This window comes from Cupressus sempervirens, chromosome 4, assembly GCF_028749045.1.
Source record: "Cupressus sempervirens isolate cs-2001-9-10 chromosome 4, ASM2874904v1, whole genome shotgun sequence".
Taxonomy (NCBI): Eukaryota; Viridiplantae; Streptophyta; class Pinopsida; order Cupressales; family Cupressaceae; genus Cupressus; species Cupressus sempervirens.
The window spans coordinates 399710244-399730741 of NC_143121.1; positions in this window are offsets into that span (position 1 = coordinate 399710244).

Here is a 20498-nt window from a genome sequence, read left to right on the forward strand (position 1 = left end):
GGTCTAGAAGACCAAGTTTGACCAAAAGTTGACCATAATTGACCATAGTTGACTTGAGTTGACTTTTTCCAAAATAAATTTTGAAAATATGAAGAATTTTGAGTTGAAAAGATTTAAAGAATCACAAGGTATCAGAAAAACTTGGACTGCACAAGCATTCGATCGTTTGGTCCCAAAAAATTTTAAAATGCATTTTTGAGTTGCTTAAGTGTGTCAAATTTTGAATTCAATCCCAAAAATAGATTCAATGCTGTCAAATTAGCTAGGGGGTGATTTTTGTATAGATTGGAGCACTTTGAAAAATTAGTTCAAAACCTATATAAGGGCTCAAAGGGTCATTTTCAAATCATTTGTGCTTTTTGTCTTTAGTGAATAGGAGAGCTCTAAGAGGAAGATGGAAAATTCTATGCACCTACTTCATTTTGAGTACTTTTGATGACACAGTTAGCTGATAGACTATGGACCTCCGATGAGTAGTTGACAAACTTGCTTCCCATTTAAGTTTGCATGTATTTTGAGGCATTTTTAGCATATTTTAGCACATTTTTAGGGTAGGTCAATCAGTTCTTGCATAGGGTCATCCTTCCTCGCATGAATCTAGTATTTTCTCACATGAAGATCCACCACCCCAATGTTTCTTTGCATGCACTGGTGGGAAATCTTGCATGGAAGATATCCACCTCTTGTGCAAGATGTGCAAGATTATGGGAAAACTTTGTTTGTGATCTCTTCATTTCTCATGTGAGGACTTGCTTTCTCACTCGAAGATGCAAAATCTTGAGCAAACAAATGCATTCTTGTACAAAAAATTGGTGGGACCTATGAATTTAAACTTGCATTTTTAATGTTTAGTGTTGACTTTACTTTCATTTTATTGTCATTTTGATTTTTCAAGTGAGTACTGACTATTTACATGTTATTGTTGGTTTGTGTAGGATTTTTTTTATGACATCATGATAAGGTCCCACTATTTTCCACATGGAGCTCTGTTACAGAGCCTCAATGATGCAGACATGGCCCACATTGACAGATTGAGTTTATCTTCTTTATGACGGATCCCAAAAGTGCTGGTGAATCACAACCTACTGAATACTTTGGTGGAGTGTTTCCATTTAGAGATGAACACCTTCCACCTACCATAGCGAGAGATGATTATTACTCCTAAGGACATTTACTAGATACTATGGATACCATTTCATGGACCATTAGTGGTGTATGATATAGTGTTCTAGGTAGGCATAGAGTCACTATGTGCCATTTTCTAGATGGATCTAGCGATAGGGCGACCCATCACTTGGGATGAGCTCATCCATACATATGGCCTAACAAGGTTGGCATTAGTGTAGCCATATTCATTAGTTGCTTCTTGGTACCTGATAGAGGACATCATGATTTAAAGTGCGGGTGGGGGGTTATGTTGTAGAGGATGCTTGACTCACCTAAGTAGTTTATATGGGGCCAGTGTATGCTCACCCACATGTTCTATGAGATGCACAAGATTGTCTATCATGGATGGAAGAGCATGGATATTGATGTTTATGTTCTTCAAATTTAGTCCTAGGAGCACCTTCTCATGATGAGACCTATCTTTAAGGATGCTCAAGAGCCTATGGAACTATATATATGCAGATATAGAGGGCACCTTACCCAGGTAGGTCTAGGTAAGATAGAGCACTAGAGGACACATCTCAATGACCTGGTCTCCATTGTATGGCAACCTTGGAGAGAGATAGAGGATTGGGATGATGCTCCCTAAGAGCTTAGTTGGATTTTATCCTTATGGCCACTATTAGGTCAAGCCACATAGATTATTGAGAGGTTTCCTATCACACATGTGTGGTGATAGTATGAGTGACCCCAGGACATCTCATAGGAGTACTACACTTAAGCTTGATTAGCTCAAGACTTAGACCAGGGTTGGTCAACGAGGTTAGGTCCTAGGTGATCAATGATTAATGTGAACAACCTAGTTGTGAGATAGTGGGATTACCTCTAAGATGTATCAAATATAGGTACAATGCCTATATATCAGGAATATTTCATTAGCCACCCCTTCCTACATTTTACAAATTCTTTGGGGATGGTAGCATAGGCACCTTAGGAGGCACCTGTATAGGGTCTAGTGTAGTAGTAGCTAGTATGGTAGCCATCATAGCTACTAGTGTAGTAGTAGCCATTGCAGGGTCTAGCACAGTAAGTGAGATAGAGGGTTAGATAGGTATAGATCCCACCACAATAGATGGGGTCAAATCTAGGTGCTAGCGAGGTTAGGTCCTAGGTGATTGATGACTAATGTGCACAACCTAGTTGTGACATAGTGGGATTACCTCTGAGATGTATCAGATATAGGTATGATGCCTATATATAAGGCATATTTAATTATCAACCCCTTCCTACATTTTACAAATCCTTTGGGGATAGTAGCATAGGCACCTCAACAGGCACCCGTACAGGGTCTAGTGTAGTAGTAGCTAGTATGGTAGCCATCATAGCTACTAGTGTAGCAGTAGCCATTGTAGGGTCCACCACAGTAAGTGAGACAAAGGTTTAGATAGGTACAGATTCCCCCCACAATAGATGGGGTCAAATCTAGGTGCTAGTAGTAGTAGAGTGGAGCAGGGTTGGTAGTAGATGCCGTGCACAAAGGACCAAGCACTTGTAAAGCAATAGGAAGAGATGCTCAATGAGGAGATATAGGATTATCCTGATCTTGGATCCCAAGATGCATTGTAGAGGTATAGAGAGTGGATCTAATAGGAATCCTGATAGTTGGAAGAGTTGTAGATATAGGTGGCAGTGAAGGAAATGCAAATTGTAGAGTAGGATTAGGAGATCCAAAGATTATGAGATTGGGTGTAGGCTACCCAGCAAAGGGAAAAGATGTTGTAGGACAAGGTTAGATTACAAGTAGCCTAAGTAGCCTACTATTTTGTATCATACTCCATAATAGTGCCTAATAAGGCTCATTAAGTGCCATGTTTCTTCCTGTATGCTCAAGAGTCTGGGGGTGCATGTCCACCAACAAGACTAAATATGTACCTCCTCCTCCTCCTTTGTCTCCTCTAGGAGGAGAGGGCACCAAATAGAGTTAGTCATGACATTTTGCCTCTGATTTTTTAGTCTAGCTATGTATCGATTGGTGTACTAGCACTATTTTGTACCAATTTGATCAATATCACTCGAGTAGCATCCATTTTTTGTACTGACACATTCTTTTGATCTCACAATATATATGAGATTTTGAGCCAAGTATCATGCATACATTACAATGTCAGTGTCTATATTTTACTTGGATGTACATGAGATGTTTATATTATATTATGAGATCCCAAAATGTTATGTATGGATGCATGTTTTATTTGATTTGATTTGATTATGTAATGTAAATGACATGAGTATATGGATGTATTGCATATGGAAATGAATTGACATCTTGTGGAGTGTTGCATGTTTTTTCTTGATAGTGATAGGTATCCCATCAAGGAGCATGAGAGGATGAACTAAAGAACCAAATGCTTATGTAGTTGTGGTGAATCCTTATACATTGAAGAGATCAACAATCCCCCATCATGAAGGATGGAAACAAATTTGCAATTGAATTGTGTGCTTATGCAAGTGAAGTATGCAATGCAAACCTATGCTAGATGCAACCCTAGGTCTGGTTACCAAGATTCAATAGTTATCATCACTAAATACAGAAAAAAATATAATATGTCATACAAGTCCTAGTGATATTGCAATCATGGAAATATGAATAGGACATATGTTACAGATTTGTCAGGATTAAATGTAAGCATTTGAGGCACAAGAAGCTAGAATGACTAGAACATTTGTCCTTTTTGATGTAGCAAGTTAACATAAGCATCAAAGCATAAACACTAGGATGAATAGAATGTTGCTTGTATGTAGACACACAAAACACATGGAAGATCCTCATTATGCCAAGTAACCATAAAGTGTGTTAGATTTCATCATATATACTTGTAGTGACCCATGCATTCACTTAGTAGGATGAGTATCAAACATTCCTGTAGCATAAAGAGTTCACTTCAATAAATAAGGAACAGAACCAATTTTACTAATTTATCCATGTAAAAGGAGTCGAGGTACAAATGGCCATCCAACATGAGATGGTGGGTATTATAGTGGACATCCTCTTAAATGAATACTTTAGATTATTTGGAACCAAAACACTAATAGAAAGAAAAGAAAAAGATCATGTCCCCAGTCCTTACTTCTCTAGTCAAAGATGACATCATTGAGTTGCTTGAGGAGACGTGAGAAAGAAAAAACAAAGTAAACAAAGAAGAGCTCAATATATCCAAAAAAATTCATCATTTTCAGTTCAAGTCTCTATGTTATAGGATTGATGTCAAGTTTCATTGTCTAGAACATAGATGAAGGAAATCTCTGTAGTAGGGTGACAATAGTAGATAGATGCAGCCAGAGTGGTTGTTGACTGAGGTCAAAGAGAATTCTTCAAAATGAAGAACCTAAAGGGGACTAAGCAATAGTAGATAGACATAGCCAAAATGACTAGTGACTGGCACAAGAGAGATCTTCCATAAAGGACTGTTGAAACATGGCATGAGAAATAGTAGGCAGACACAACTGAAACAACTAGTGACTATTGTGAAAAGAGATTTTGCGAGAAGAATCTTGACAAAGAGTGACACTAGAAACAATAGGTAGATGCATCTAGAACACCTAGTGACTATCATGCAAGATATTCTATGAGGAGAATCTCAAAAAGGAGTGCCACTAGTAGCAATAGGTAGATGTGGCCAGAATATCTAGTGACTATTGTGCAAGAAATTCTATAACACTATAGGATGCTACCCCTAAGTTATGACAAAATTTTATCCATTGATACATGAGCAAAAGCAAGGAACTAAAATAGAAAGAAAAAGTGGGAAAGCAACTATATAGGAAGTCAGGAGATGTGCTGCAAGATGGAGCATTAGGAACAAGAGGTGCTTGTTTGCCAGGTTTTCACCTTCTTGGCAGAACTTTCTTTTTTTGCTACCATGATGCCTATTTCCAGGTTTTCATCAATGAAACTTTTCTTGTTTTTCAATTTTTTTTGCATTTTTGAGTTTTTCAAAAAAAAAATTGTTATTACCAAGGCACCTATTGCTAGGTTTTCACCAAGATAATAGACTTTTTTCAGGATGTTTTGTAAATTATATATATATATATATATATATATATAAAAATTTTAAGGATATTTAGATATGTACATAGATCTTTGAAGATCAAATTAGTTGTAGAACCACTTCAGGTGGAGAGTGTTGATAGGCTCCTTGAGCACCTCTCCCTTATCCATTGAAAGTTGGTAAGCACCATATCCAAAAACTGCAATAAGGATGTAAGGACCAAGCCAATTTGGTTCAAACTTCCCTTTTTGAACTCATTGTTGCTGATTCTTAAGGTTTTCTCGTAGAATGAGATCACCAAGTTGGAAGTCACATGGCTTAACTTTGTTGTTGTAGCTTTTGGACATTTTCTATTGACAAGCTTGAAGATGGTTGCATGCCACTTGCCGATGCTTATCTAATAAAACTAGCTCTTGAAGCCAAGATAGTCGATAATCTTCATTACTGATGAGGCCTTTCATGGAGATTTGTAGAGTAGGAATCACAACCTCTATTGATAGCACAACATCCACTCCATAAACTAAAGCAAAGGGCATTGTACCTATTGGAGTTCTAATACTTTTTCTATATGCCCATAGATTTGGATTAATCTGAAGGTGCTATCCCTCCCAGATTTGTTGACAGTGCAATGCAAGATCTTGAGGATCACCTTGTTGGATACCTTTGCTTGGCCATTACCCTTTGGATAATAGATAGAAGACCAATGCTATGTGCTTTTAAACCTTTTGCATAATTCCTTGAGGTTTTTTTTTTTGAACCGTCCCTCATTATTAGTAATAATGGAGGAAGGTACACCATACCTACATATGATGTAGTTTGTAATAAACAGATCTACAAATTTTTTATTTGTTATTGAAAGAGGGACTACCTCTACCCATTTTGTGAAGTAGTCTATAGCTATAATAATGAACTTGTGTCCATTAGAAGAAGATGGATGGATCTGACCCACTAGATCAATGGCTCATTATTGAAATAGCCATAGTGTGATAGATGGAATTAGCTCCCTAGGTAGAGCATGAATTAGATTTCCATGGAGATCGTACTGTTTGCAAGACTTTGTGTACTTGATTGTCTCTTGCTCTATATTTGGCAAATAGTAACCAGCTCTAATAATTTTGTGAGCTAGTGTCAAGCCATTTGAGCGAGACCTACAAATGCCCTCATGAACATCAACTAATGCACATTTGGACTCTTTGGATGCTAGACACCTAAGGAGTGTTCCATCAAGAGCTTTCCTAAACAAGTCATTGGCAATAATGACATACCATGAAGCATTGTGGATAAGATGATGCTTTTCATTCTAGGTTAGACTATTCGAATGGTTTGGTCATGTAGATAGGAGTAGATATGGTGGTAGTAGGATGAGTTTTGTCCTATGATAGAATAGATCATCCTAGACTCAAGGGTATCATAACCAAGGTAGAGTAATATTTCCACCATGAACTCATGTTGAAGATCATTCTTTGGCATCTATAGAAAGGAATCTAGAGTAGCCATGGCATCAGTTGCATTTTTATCTGCTCAAGCAATTTGCTAGAATGTGATGGAGAAAAATACTTCTTCATGTCATCAACCATGTATTTTTAAGGGAGCAATTTCTCATCTTTCATTTGATATAAATCATTAACCTGGTTGATTATGAGTTAAGAGTCCCTAAAGATATTCAACTGATCCACTCTCTATTAAGCTACAGTCTTCATTCCATTAATGAGAGCCTCATATTCTACAATATCATTTATGCAAGGAAGCAAAATTTTGTATGCTTTGGGCAATGAATATTTCTATGGTGTAATGAAGAGTATCCTAGCACTAGATCCCTATTGTGTGAAGGATCCATCGAAGAACATTACACATGTTTGGTGTGTGAGTGTTAGAACTGAATCATCAAAAAAATCAATGTTTGTTGGGAGAAGACTCTACATTGGTGCATCTACTAACTAATCAACAATTGTGTGTCCCTTGATAGCCTTTCGTTCAACATACTGTATGTCAAACTTTCTTAGTATCATGACCCATTTAGCTAATCTCCCTATTAGATTTCCTTATTGAGGAAATACTTCATTGGATCTATCTTAGCTACTACTCACATAGTATGAGCAAGCATGTAGTGTGTCAACTTCTGGGAAGTAAAGACAACCACCAAGCAAGCTTTCTCAATAATACTATAGTTCATCTCATAAGAGATCAACATGTGACTTAGATAGTAAATAGCTCTTTCCTTAATATTGTTATCCTCTTGAGCTAGTAAGATACCTAGAGATGTTTTAGTTGCTAAAATGTATAGAATCAGAGGTTTCCCATAAATAGGAGGCATCAGTATTAGTCGATTAGTGAGATATTGTTTTATTTGTTGTAGGCTTTGCTTGCAATCCTGACTCCAGTTATATTTTACACCCTTATATAGAGTCTTTGTAAAAGGTTGTGTTGTATATGCACCCTATGAGATGAATCTATGAATAGATTAGAGTCTTCTTTGTAAACCTCTCATTTGATTGATATTACGAGGTGGAGGCATATCCATAATTGATTGAACCTTTTTTGGGTCCACCTCAATTCCTTTTGTAGACATAATATATCCTAGTAGTTTCTGTAATGTGAAATGAAATGTGCATTTTTTGGGATTAAGCCTTAAACTAGATTTCTCCATATGCTCTAAAATAGGTCCCAAATCTTGAAGATGAGTATTGTGTTTTGCATTCTTGACCAAGGTATCATCCGCATAGTCCTCCATGGTCTTATGCATCATGTCATGGAAAATTGTGGTACCAACCTTCTGATATGTAGAACTAGCATTTTTAAAGCCAAATGGCATCACGTTCCAATAGAAAGTTCCCCTAGTGATCATTTCTTGATCTTCTGGTACAATTTTGATCTGATTATAACCATAAAATCCATCCATGAGTGAGTACATCTCATATCCTATTGTCATGTCCATTATCATATCAATGTTTGGAAGTTGAAAATCATCCTTAGGACATGCTAAATTTAGATCTTGGATTTTTGTACAAACTTTGATAGATTTGTCATGTTTTGAAATCAAAAGAATATTAGATATCCACTCAGCATAATCAATGGCACATGTGAAACTAGCTTTTCAGAGCTTCTCCAATTCAACTTTGATGAGCAATGCAACATGAGGATGCATCTTCTGAAGATTTGGTTTAATTGGTTTAATGCCTGGTGTGATAGACAAGTGATGCATGATGAGATTAGGATCTAATCCTGGCATCTTAGAACATGTCCACACAAAATTGATATTCTTTTCTTGGAAGAAAGTAACGAATTCCTCTTTTTCTTTTGAAGACAATGACTATGCCAAATGTATCATATGAGGGTGTTCCTTTGTTCCCAAGTTAATTGGCTATATTAGATCTATTAATAGTGATGATCTTTCCTAAAAATGACTTGGAAGTGCATCAAATATCTCGTCAGTGGTACCGTAGAGAGGTTTTCACCCTTGGATAGATATTTTATTTTTACTTTTTTGGTTCCAATACTGCCACAATGTGGTTTTCACCATTGGACCTTCTATTTTTATTCTTTTTAATTATATGACTAAGATATTTGATGTCAGCTTCAATCATGTTGACACTTTTTTCACTGATGGAAGACATTACTAGTTCAATAGCATTTAGATAGCAAGAAAGAGCATAGTCATTCTAGAATGTTAGAACTTCACTAGAAATATTAGAATTTAGTCTATAAGCTTAGGATATGTTAGTGGAAGAGTAGTGGTAGGTTTGATTGTGTTCACAATATAATCATTGAATGCTTGGACCAGCAATTCGAGACCTAGAGCAACTTTACCCATAAGTGTGTTTGAGTGCCTAGAAGTACTAATGTCATTAACAAAACACTCGAGAACACTAGTTGGATTAGACTCACTAGACATAACCCTAGACACTTCACCCACTTCGAGTTGGTATTCATAGTCATGAACTTGGTCAATGTCATTTTCTATAGTAGCCTTTGAAAGAGAGTCAAATTCATATTCCCTAGAATCTGTGCTATAGAGCAACAAATTGTAGAACTCTCCAACAATGATTGGGACACATTCTCCATCTTCCTCTATATTTTTGAAAAGATACTCAATACATAGAGGCTGACTAGAATCTCCTTGTTTTGGTTGAGTATGATGTGGATCAGTAGTGTCCTTAGATGAAGTACTGGTACTATCCATAGCATTGACATGTGGTACAAAGTCATCTAGTTTAGCAATATATTTATCCAAATCATGGGGAATAAGATGAGGATGAGGATCCTGATCATCATCATTATCTTTAGGACCATCAGATTTAGCTTGTGACTTCCAATGAACTCTCAAGTTTTGGTACAAATTTGTTGATCTCTAAGTAAAAGAGGACTTTCTTAAAGCCTAGATTAGAGTTGTCTCTATTCCTTCAGGCTATAGCTTTGATAGGGTCTATCAAACCATTGGTATTGCATCCAATAGGACCCATGGCTTTATAGCCAAAGTGATTCATGAGTCTAAGACTAGGACCATACTTTTCAAGAGTGATCTCATGAGCCTATTCTATGAGATCAACCGGTGTCTCATCTTTGTAAAGCCATGCAACAATAGCTCTATTTTCACTCTCATCCCCTAGAGGAACTATAGCTTTGACAAAAGCACCATTTAATTTAGTTTGAGGTGTTAGCAGAAATGGCTTCTTTGCCTCAAATACTCTCCCATAATGACAAGGAGACTCAAGAAGAGTAGCCAATGATAGGACTGGTTCCATCTAGTATTCACCTATTCCAGTCCCTTTTAGCTAGAGTGACTATTCAATCTACTTCAAATTGTTATCATGGTAATTAGTAGATTCTCTATTGGTAGGTACAAAGTTTTTAGTGGCTTTTAGCACATTGCAAGTGTAGATGGTACTAGTGGGAATAGTGACTTTAGAGCCATGAAATGAAAATTTGATGCATTGGTGATAGGTAGATGGCATAGCATGCATCTCATGTATCCATGATCTTCCAAGAAGGGTATTATAAGCCAAGGGAATGTCAAGAACCTGACAAGTGACATCCCTTTCTATAAGATCGATGCAAAGAGGCAACACCACAAGACCTAAGGACTTTTCTTCAACTTTTTCATATGCTTTAATGGTGATCTTGAAACAAGGACCAATAGACTCTTTGGAATAGTCTAATTGTCTAAGAAAAGTTATAGAGATAATGTTCAAGCCAGCTCCATTATCAATGAGTACCAATGGACACATTTTTGATGTATCATGACCTTGATATGTAGAGGTTGATTATGCAGGTGACTCAATGAATTTTCATCCTCCTCAAAGAAAGACATGTAATATGGTGAGGTCAATTGACCTACCATAGATTGGAATTGCTCAAGATCAAGATCTTGAGGAACATTTGCCTCAGTAAGGGCTTTGTCAATAGTTTTCCTATGAGTAGGCAAGATTTTAAGCAACACAAATATTGTGATTTGAGCATTAGTTCTTTGTAGTTCATCAAGAATACTTTAGCTTGTAGACACAACATTTTTTGTAAGCTTTGCACCTTTTTTAGATAGACTAGCAAGGGTTTTATCCTTATGTTGTTCTAGTTCAGTAGAAGAAGAAGGCACGGGGCCTTTGAGAACCAACTTAGCATGAGAATGTGTGACAATGTTAGCACAAGATTGAGATGGTTCATAATCAAACTTGTTCGAAGAAGGACCCCTTAAGATGAATGGTGTCTTAGGTTTACCATTATCTTGTTTTCCCTTAATTGTAATGACATCACAATACTCAGCATCTATAGGTTTAACCATGTTAATTATGTTGTCATCGTTGGAGTAAGTGTAGTTGACCTTGTTGTGAGGTATTGGTTTTGAATTCTCTCCTTTGTCATAAGATAGGAATGGCTCTTTGAAAGCCTTATGATCTATGTTTTTTCTGAGTCCATCCACAACTATATCACCATCATCTATTAAGTCCTAGATCTTGTGACGCAAATTAATTTAATTGCTAGTTTTGTGACCCTTGTTTTGGTGATATTCATAGAATGATGTTTTGTTCCACCATGGTGGTTGAGGTTGTAGATTGTAAGGACAAGAGTTATCCAATGGAGATATGAGTTTTTTTTGCAATAATGTCTTGTAAACCACATCAATTGGTTCACCCAAATGTGTATACTCCCTCTTGGGACATGTAGCCCATGAGTTTCTCAGTTTATTCCCAGATGTCTTGTTATGAAAAGGAGATTTTTCAACCTATTTAGATGCTTTGAGGTTATCAGTGAGATTGAAGGTTTCCTTAGTAGGATTGGAAGTTATATTATGAACAACTCTGTCATGTACAACTTCTTAGTTTTTACTCACATAATTAGATTTGTCTTTGCTAGAGGTTGATCCTTGTCTTGTGTCCTTTTGAAGGGTGAGTTCACCTTTCTTGATGATGAATTCCTCTATGTGAATAGCTTGTGCTATCATGTCTTCAAAGATGTGTGGACCTTGAAGTTGGACTCTATACCCAAAATTAGGTAGGATATTATCAATGAAAATGTCAAGCTTTTCTATTTCAGGAATCTTGCATGAGTATTTAGTGTAGAGTTGTCTCCATCATTGGAGGAATGTGAGGAAAGGTTCCCCAACTCTCTATTTAAGATTGCACAAATCTCAGATGTTAACACAATGTTAAATGTTGTGTGAGTATTGTTGTACAAATAAGTTGGCAATCTCATCAAATGTCTTGATACTTGGAGGCAATTGTGAAAACCACTCCATAGCTTGACCACCTAGACTCCTAGGGAATAAATGCATGAGATAGGTCTAGTTATACATGAACTCCATAGACAAGGGACCAAATTCTAACAAGTGATCTTGAGGATCGGTGGTTCTAAAGTATTTTTCATACCTAGGTAGTTCTACTCCTCTTGGAAAAGGAGGCATGTCTAGGTTTTTGTCCACTGGAAATAGACAAAGAGCATCTAGAATGTATGTCTTTATGAGTTTGTCTTTGTCTTTCATCATTTGAGCTAGTTGGTCTTGCATGATTTTTAGTTATTTTTGGAGTTTAGAATTTTTAGTTTCCTCTTCGGGTGTGATAATAGTTTCAATATTGAAGTGATGAGGTAACTTAGCTCCCTCTTGTGCAAGTTTGAGAAAGTATTTCTCTTTCTCTTCATTGAGTAGGATTTCCATGACCTTTTGGAATTTTTTGTCTTTAAAATATTTTACAATGTGTTCAAGAATTATTTCCACCTCTTTCTATTCCTCATCAGTGTCATGGTCTCTTTCTTTATCGTTCCTAGGTTGATCTTGATGTCTACTATGACTACCATGTTTAGGTTCATGATCAGCCATTGTAGTAACATGTTTAGTTTCAATATGTGTGTCTAGAAAGGTCCTTTAGAAAAGAACTCAGTTGTGTTAGTTGGAGGTGTATGATCTTTGTTGGTTTTAAGAACCTCTTGAAATAAGGGATTTCTGGTTTTTTTTAGATTTATAGAGAATCATCTCTGAACTCGAGGTTGCCTAATAAGTGAGGGTGATTGTGAAGTCTCCTCACTGGATGAACTAGAAATAGATTGTGTGTAAGTTGACAAGTGACCCTTGCCATGATTACAAGCTCTAGTTCTACCTCATCTAAGCCTAAGGGGATAAAACATGTTTCCACTCCTTGTTGCCACTATCATAGACAAGGACAAGAAGCAAAATCTTAGACAAGGACCACACTAGAACTTAGTTTCAAAAGGATAAGATAAGAGTAATGTATACTAAGGCACTAATAGTCTTATTTGAAGGCTAGAATAGCCAAATATTATGACTATGATAACATAGAGTATGAGAAACACTAAAGGATGAGAATCAACACAACCGAAAGATGAGACTAGTCAAAATATAGGTCACAAATCTTCAACTAAGAAAAATGTCACTATTTGGGACTATCTTTAGATAGAGAAATTAGTAAACTAATGTAGGAAATAGACTAGGGATAGAGCATAGATAGCTCTAACAGACCAACTTGTCAGTTCAAACTCAAGATCTCTTGTGAAGATTGTCTAATAGGTGTGCAGGAAAGTTCATAGGCCTATGCAAAGACACAGATTAGCATGAAAATTTCACATGAGGATGTGCTCCAAGACACATGAAGAATTGAAAAGTTTGACAAAAAAATAAGGACATAGAAGCAAGATCTCATGCAAAGATGTGCAAATGTTCACATGAGAATGTGGACAGAGCATCACGAAAAGTGACACAACAAATGGGTCTCACACAAAGTCTTACAAAATTGTGCACAAAATTCAAGACCAGAATAACAATAGAGTTGGATTTCGAAGAGATTTCTAAAAATTTTAGACTATTTTGTACAGATTTTTCAGATAGATTGTTAGACAAACAACAAGATTAATGTTGAAAATTATTGGACAACATTTAGTTTCAACCAAGACAAAGTGTTTTAGAACAAGACATGGGAAGTAAGCAATAGTCAAATACAATCCAACCGAGGAAAAAGCAACTTAGAGGGATAGGGGAGTCTTGACCTATGTTGTTTTAGATAGATTTGGACATGTTTATGACACAATAACAAATAAACTTTATTCATAAAATAGAAAATGGTAGAGAAGGAAAAACCTTTGTCCCACAACTTATGTGCATGTGTACACCTCACATAGTCATGTCACCCCCTAGAGGGTGTCCATATTTTTGGTGTATTCAAAGGGCTCAATAGTATATGTTGAATAAACACCCTTGTGGTAGGGGACAAGCATGTATACCACATTCCAATGCCCAATAGCATGCCTTTGGTGAGTTCTATGGCAGAGCTTCTTCGCCCTCCTTGCACAAATATTATGCCTCCTATGAAAGGTGTACCAAGTAGCCTCTAATTAAAAGTTTTTACTTAGCTTCCATTCAAATTAATCATTGATGGCTCCACAAGTAGAGTTGACACTAGTAACCCACACCATCATTTGAAAGTGCACACACTTGCTTAGCAAGACTGTGGCTAGTGTTGGCTAGTGCAACAAATAGAGCCTCTCCTTGACATGTGATATCAAGAGTGAAGGAGAGGAAATTAATCTGGCTTTGGACTCTTTTGCTCTACAAAGCTTCTTTATTATAGTGATTTGGAATCTTCAGCAAAATGAGTGTGCTCACTGGGTCATTCTTAGAGGTTGGATCACTCTAGCAAGCCCTCTAAAGGATTGACCTAGATTGGTGGTCTAGACCTAAGGGTCTAAGTTTCTGATTTCCCTCAAGGGGAAAAAGCATAATCCTCTACCTTGTCACCTTGCCCAAACACACAGAACTTGTTAATCATTAATTTAGTTTAATCAATCTAGACTTGTCCTTTCTCAAGATTCCAATTTGCTAAAAGGAAATCATCATTCTTTCATAGAAAAGGACTCATACTAGAGAACCACTAAGCTATTTGCCTCCCTTAGAATGTCATCTTTAAGAGGCTTCTAGATTTTCGATTTACCCTTTGTCATGACCTCCAAGTGTTAAAGAGCATACTCCTCTATTCCCTTGTCTTGCATCCTAAGAAATTCACAAACCCTAATTAGAGTATGTTTAGAAAGTAGGAAAGAAGACACATTGTTTAGTGAGTTTTAAAGTTGATCTTCAACAAATGTATCTTTGACAAGTGTCCTGCAAACACACAGTCAGTTCATGTTTGGAGAGTTTATATAGGGAGTCTTCATCAAACATCCCTTATACAACTATTAAGTTGTAGAAAACTAAAAAAACTAAAATAATAATGCTTCAAAGAAAAGAAATCAATAAAAGATAGTAAACAACATTTTGAAAAATTGAATCTTAGCTATGCTGTTTCAAGATTTCATACAAAATCTTGTGCAGGTCTGTGCGAAGTCTTCCACTATCTCATGCAAAAAAATGATTTGTCACATGACAACTTGCACAATAGGGCACTTTTTTGTGCGAGAAAGCTTACAGAGATGTGTGAAACCCTCAAATCTTTGTGTGAAAATGAAATTTCTCGTGCAAAAATCTAAAAAATTGTATGGACCAGTATGATAGAGTAATGAAAATGACAAAAATTAAGATGAATGAGGCCAAAAAAATTGTTTTTCTTGGCCCCACAACGGGTGCTAGAGATGTATGTATGAAATTTGGGCCTCTTAACTTCACACACACTTCAGCATGGTCCTTACCTACGAAATCATCCTGGAATAAACATGGAGTTGTTTACCCAAGAGGTCTAATAGTGCAACCTGTTGCCTTCTAACTAGAAGGATTTTTTGTACTTGTGTTCTCAGAATCGAGATGCAGGCAACCAAACCTTTCTAGAATGAAGGGTTTTATAATGCAAAATAGATCTAGATGATGTGCAATTATTCTAGATGAAAGATGAAATTAATTTATTAATATATAAAGCATATTAAACTATATGTGTGCATTTAATTCTATATGATATTAAATCTAAGCAACGAAAAGTTTAGATGATAGCAAGTAAATGAGTGCACAATTTGATAGAAATTCAATGCAAATCCAAAATCCAACCTCTATAATGAAGAATTAAGGACCTCTTAAATAGAATTTGTAGAATCCACCAATGGTTGAGATCAACTTAGATCAACGGTTAGGATTGAAGCTAAGATTCAATCAAAGTGGAAGATTCCCAATATAGATGTAGTTAACCTACTTAGATCTTGAGTGCAAGGAGTAGTTAACTACGATTAACTTTAGTGTAAGAGTAAGTGAATTAAGTTACTCCTAATTTGAGAAGTAGATAAGTGAGAATTTCCATTTTGAATTGAGAAATAGAATTTGGGAAAGTTATTTAATTTAATAAAATGAGATATGATCTCATAAATGTCTTTTTCATTTAATTAAATAATTACATTCAATTAATTAAAATGAGAGAATTATTAAACTAAATAAATTTAATTCCTTAGTACATTATCCTTTAGGAGATAATTTAATTTAATTAAAGTATAAACACTTAAAATTAAATTAAATTTTAATCAATAGGTTTATTGTGACTAATATGAGTCAATACTTTAGGAATTAAATAAGTAGTATGATTAATGCAGATTTAGGGTTTTCTACATTTGACAATTAAGTCAAGTAGTGAAAATTAGAATAAGAATTTCCTAGTAATATAGGATTTTAGAGTTCATCAAAATAGACCAGAATTGGTAATCATGGTAATGAACCAATTTTGGGGTATTACACAAGTCATCTTAGTAAAGAAGAAGGATGGTTCTTTGCATTTGTGCATTGAATACTGGTAATTGAAAAAGGTGATGGTGCAGAACCATTATCCTTTGCTAAGGGTAGATGACTTGTTCAATTAGATGAAGGGATCATGAGTGTTCTTGAAGATTGATCTAAAGCTAGGATACCATCAACTTCATATCTAGGAGGCTGATATTAATTGAACAACTTTTTGTACATGACATGGGCATTATGAGTTCATAGATGTACCCTTTAGGTTAACCAATGCACCATCAATGTTTATGAGTTTGATAAATGAAGTATTTCACACTTACCTAGATCAGTGTGTCATTGTATTCTTGGATGACATATTGATCTATTTGAAGACTATGGAGGATAATGAAGTCCATTTACATTAGGTACTATAGTGCTTAAGAGACCATCAATTGTATGGCAACTTGAGCAAATGTGGGTTCTTCCAATTGGAGGTGAAGTATTTGGAATACATCATCACTAGTGATAAAATTGTAGTGGATTCAGAGAAGATTTGTGATATCATGGATTGGATGGTACCCACTAATGTCTTAGAAGTTCATAGTTTCATGGGATTGGTGGGTTTCTACTGTCACTTCATGAAGGATTTTTCATGAGTAGTTTATCCCATCACTTCTCTTTAGTGAAAAGAGAATAAGTATGTATGGTTAGACTAGTGCATAGTTATATTTAATGCTCTTAAGGATTGTTTGACTAGTGCACCAATCCTTGTAGTGCCTAATCCTATAGGTGATTCCATGGTTTGCATAGATACTTTGTTGGAAGGCGTGGGTGTGGTGTTGATGCATTATGGTAGAGTGATTGCATATGAGTCTAGAAAACTCAAGGACCATGAGCTTAACTACCCCACTCATGAATTAGAACTAGTGGTAATAGTGCATGCCCTCATCTATTGAAGAATTTTATTTTGGGACATAGGTTTGAGTTGCATAGTGATCATAAAAGCTTGCAATATATCTTCACTCAACTAAACCTAAATGCATGATAACATTGCTAGATGGAGTTCTTGTGTGAGTATGAATTTGATGTTTATTATATTAAAGGGAAGAAGAATGTCTTCATTGATGCCTTGAGTAGAAGACAACATGATGTGTTAGTGATGTCATTGGGAGTAGATTTACAAGGCCATATCTTGCAAGCTTTAACTAGTGACACTTGGTATTAGGAGGTGAAGCCAGAGAGAAAGTTTGGATGTACCCTTGAGGGGAGATTTTTAGGTTATATTCTTGAGTTAGATGAGCTACTATGTCACTTGGAGCATACCAGTGTACCCATTTCAGGTTATCTTCATACCTTAGTTTTTTTGGAAGCACATTGTGCACCATATTCCATACATCCTATTGTTAAGAAGATGCATGCTGAACTCAAATAGTTATACCTTTTGGAAAGGATAAGGTGTGATGTTTTTTATTTTTTTGCTAGATGTCTTGAGCTCCAGAGAGTGAAGCTAGAGCATTAGCATCTGGCAGGTCTTCTGCAACCATCTAACATTCCATAGTGGAAGTGGGATATGATATGCATTGATTTAATCACAAGGTTTCCTATGTCATCAAAGTGACATGACTTTGTAATGGTGATAGTGGAAAAGTTGTCCAAGGTAGCGCATTTTTCACCCATCAAAGCATCCTACATAGCTTTTTTTGTAGTGCATGTTTTCTTGAAGAATATTTTTTGTTTACATAGGATCCCTCATCAGATCATTTTGGATAGAGATCCAATGTTTACTTCCACACTGTGGAAATCTCTCCAACATGCTCTGGGAATGCAACTCAATTTTAGTTTGGCTTATCACCCAAAGACTAATGGTTAAGTTGAGAAAGTGAATCAAGTTTTGAAGGATATTCTTCACATGTATGTTACTAATAGGTAGGTGAAGTGGGAGGAATATTTGTCCCTTGTTGAGTTTGCATACAACAATGGGTATCATAGTTCTCTTGGCATGTCACCTTTTCAAACCTTGTACATTAGACCATACCATACACCTTTGAGTTTGGATTTCTTAGAGGATTGAGTTCTTTTGGGTCTAGAGATACTTCAAGATATGTAGCAATAGAATATTCACATTAGGGAGCATTTGGCTACTACTTAGTATAGGTAGAAGAAGTACGCAGATGCCCATAGGTCAGATGATCACTTTTAAATTGGTGACAAGGGATTTTTGAGATGCATCCAAGGAAGAGCCTCATCTATTATAAGGCTCTAAGTTGGCACCATGTTTTGTCAGATCATTTGAGATCCTTGAGAGAATTGGTCATGTTGCTTATCAACTAGCATTTCCACCTAGTCTATTGCTCATGCACAATGTTTTTTGAGTTTTTATTGAGGCAATATATTTTGGATGTGACCCATGTTCTTGATTGGGATGCTTTGCAGGTAGTAGAATGGCAACTTACTTTCAAGCCCATTTGTATCCTACAGCATCATAGGTTGACCTTGTGAGGTCAAAACATTGAGAAGGTAAGGGTCTAATGGGACCCAAGAAATGAAACCTCTACAACTTGGGAGGATGCTACATGACTAAGGGGATTGTAGCATGACCTTTTCACTAGCTTCTACAAGTAAGCTTATGCTAGTGGGGGAGGATGTAGTGTCTCTCATGTTTGTAGTTTGTACCTGTATATTTTGATGAGAGAGATACTTCATAATCTTATTATTTTTACCCTATGATCACTTGAAAGTGAGATGTTATACTTTGATTCAATATCATAGATGCTTTATTGGTATGCTATTTAATTTATCATATTTTCATGTTGATGCACTTTTGAGATGACAAAAGATCTATGATGATATTAGATTGTCTATTTTTTGGACATATTTTCTGATTATGTTATGTAATGGATTTTATGCTATGGTTATTTACTTCATTCTTGTCTCTTTATGATTTTTGCAAACATAAGTAATGTAAATGGATTAGTCAAGTTGTTTAATACATTATTGCTTCAGCCATGATATTATTATGCAATTGCACTTGATTGTGTGCAGGAATTATATCCCCAACAATGGCACATGGAGTTAGTGATTCAACTATTCATTTTACCAATGTCATCCTGGTCAATTTATCCTTATTTTTAATTGTTTAAATTAAGACCTTTTGATGATTATTAAATCCAAACTCATCCACATTATGTGATTAGATTAGTGAGCATGTCTGTCCATTTAGAGGTACACATTATCGTGAAAGTTGGTTAATGATTTTCTATGATTTTTGGGTATCAGGCTTTAAATTTTCTCAAATTTAATTTTTTGCAGATTTTTCTTAAGTAAATTCCCTTTATGAGCAATAATCTATTTTCATTTGGATTGATTTAGAGTCTAGCTAGTCTAATTGGCTATTTTTCCTAATTGACTATTCAAAATAAAAGTGAATAAGTATTGAAAAAGGGATTTTATTATTCACTTCACTTTTTGAAAATACAAATTTGAGAGCTTTTTTGAGAATCCTCTTCTAGAGGATCATGTTTCTATTCATTCTGAGAGCTATGAGTGTGGGACCTTCGTGAGGTCAGTCTTTTTAGGTCCAGCTCAGGTAGACCTTTCTTTGCTATGATTTTTGACAACTTCAATGAGCATTTTATTTTATTGTCTGGGTTTCAGTTTCTTCCCCTTTTTATGTTAGGTATGGCTTTTCCATTTTCTTGTTTGAGTTCCACTTCAATTTCTATTTTGGAAATTTTTTGTCTAGAGATTGAGAACTAATGTTCCCCATTATTTTTGTTTGATAGTTCTACCCAATTGGTTGGGTATGGACATTTTTCCTATTTTTGGGATGGGAGTTTTGGGTTTTGCACTATTATGCTAGCCATTTTTGCATACGGTGTCTAAACCCAAAAATTAATGAATTTTCTGAGGATTTGTACCCAAAGGTCAAATGGGTTTTAATTTTAATTTTTTTTTCATTTTTTGGCTTTTCACCTCATTTTGTGTATCACCCTATTTTCTCATTTTTTTGGCATAAGTTTGGTTGTGGACTTAGATGATCCATTTGGATGTCATTTGAATTTTTATTTCTCTCTTTATGCTGCATTAGGATGTGTTCCACATTGATCCTCCCGAGACTATTTTTAGTTGAGTGACTTTCTACATTGAATTCTCATCAAATCCTTCTACTATGATCTTTGTGATGGTGGTGTGCCACACATGAGTATGTGTGCATGTAT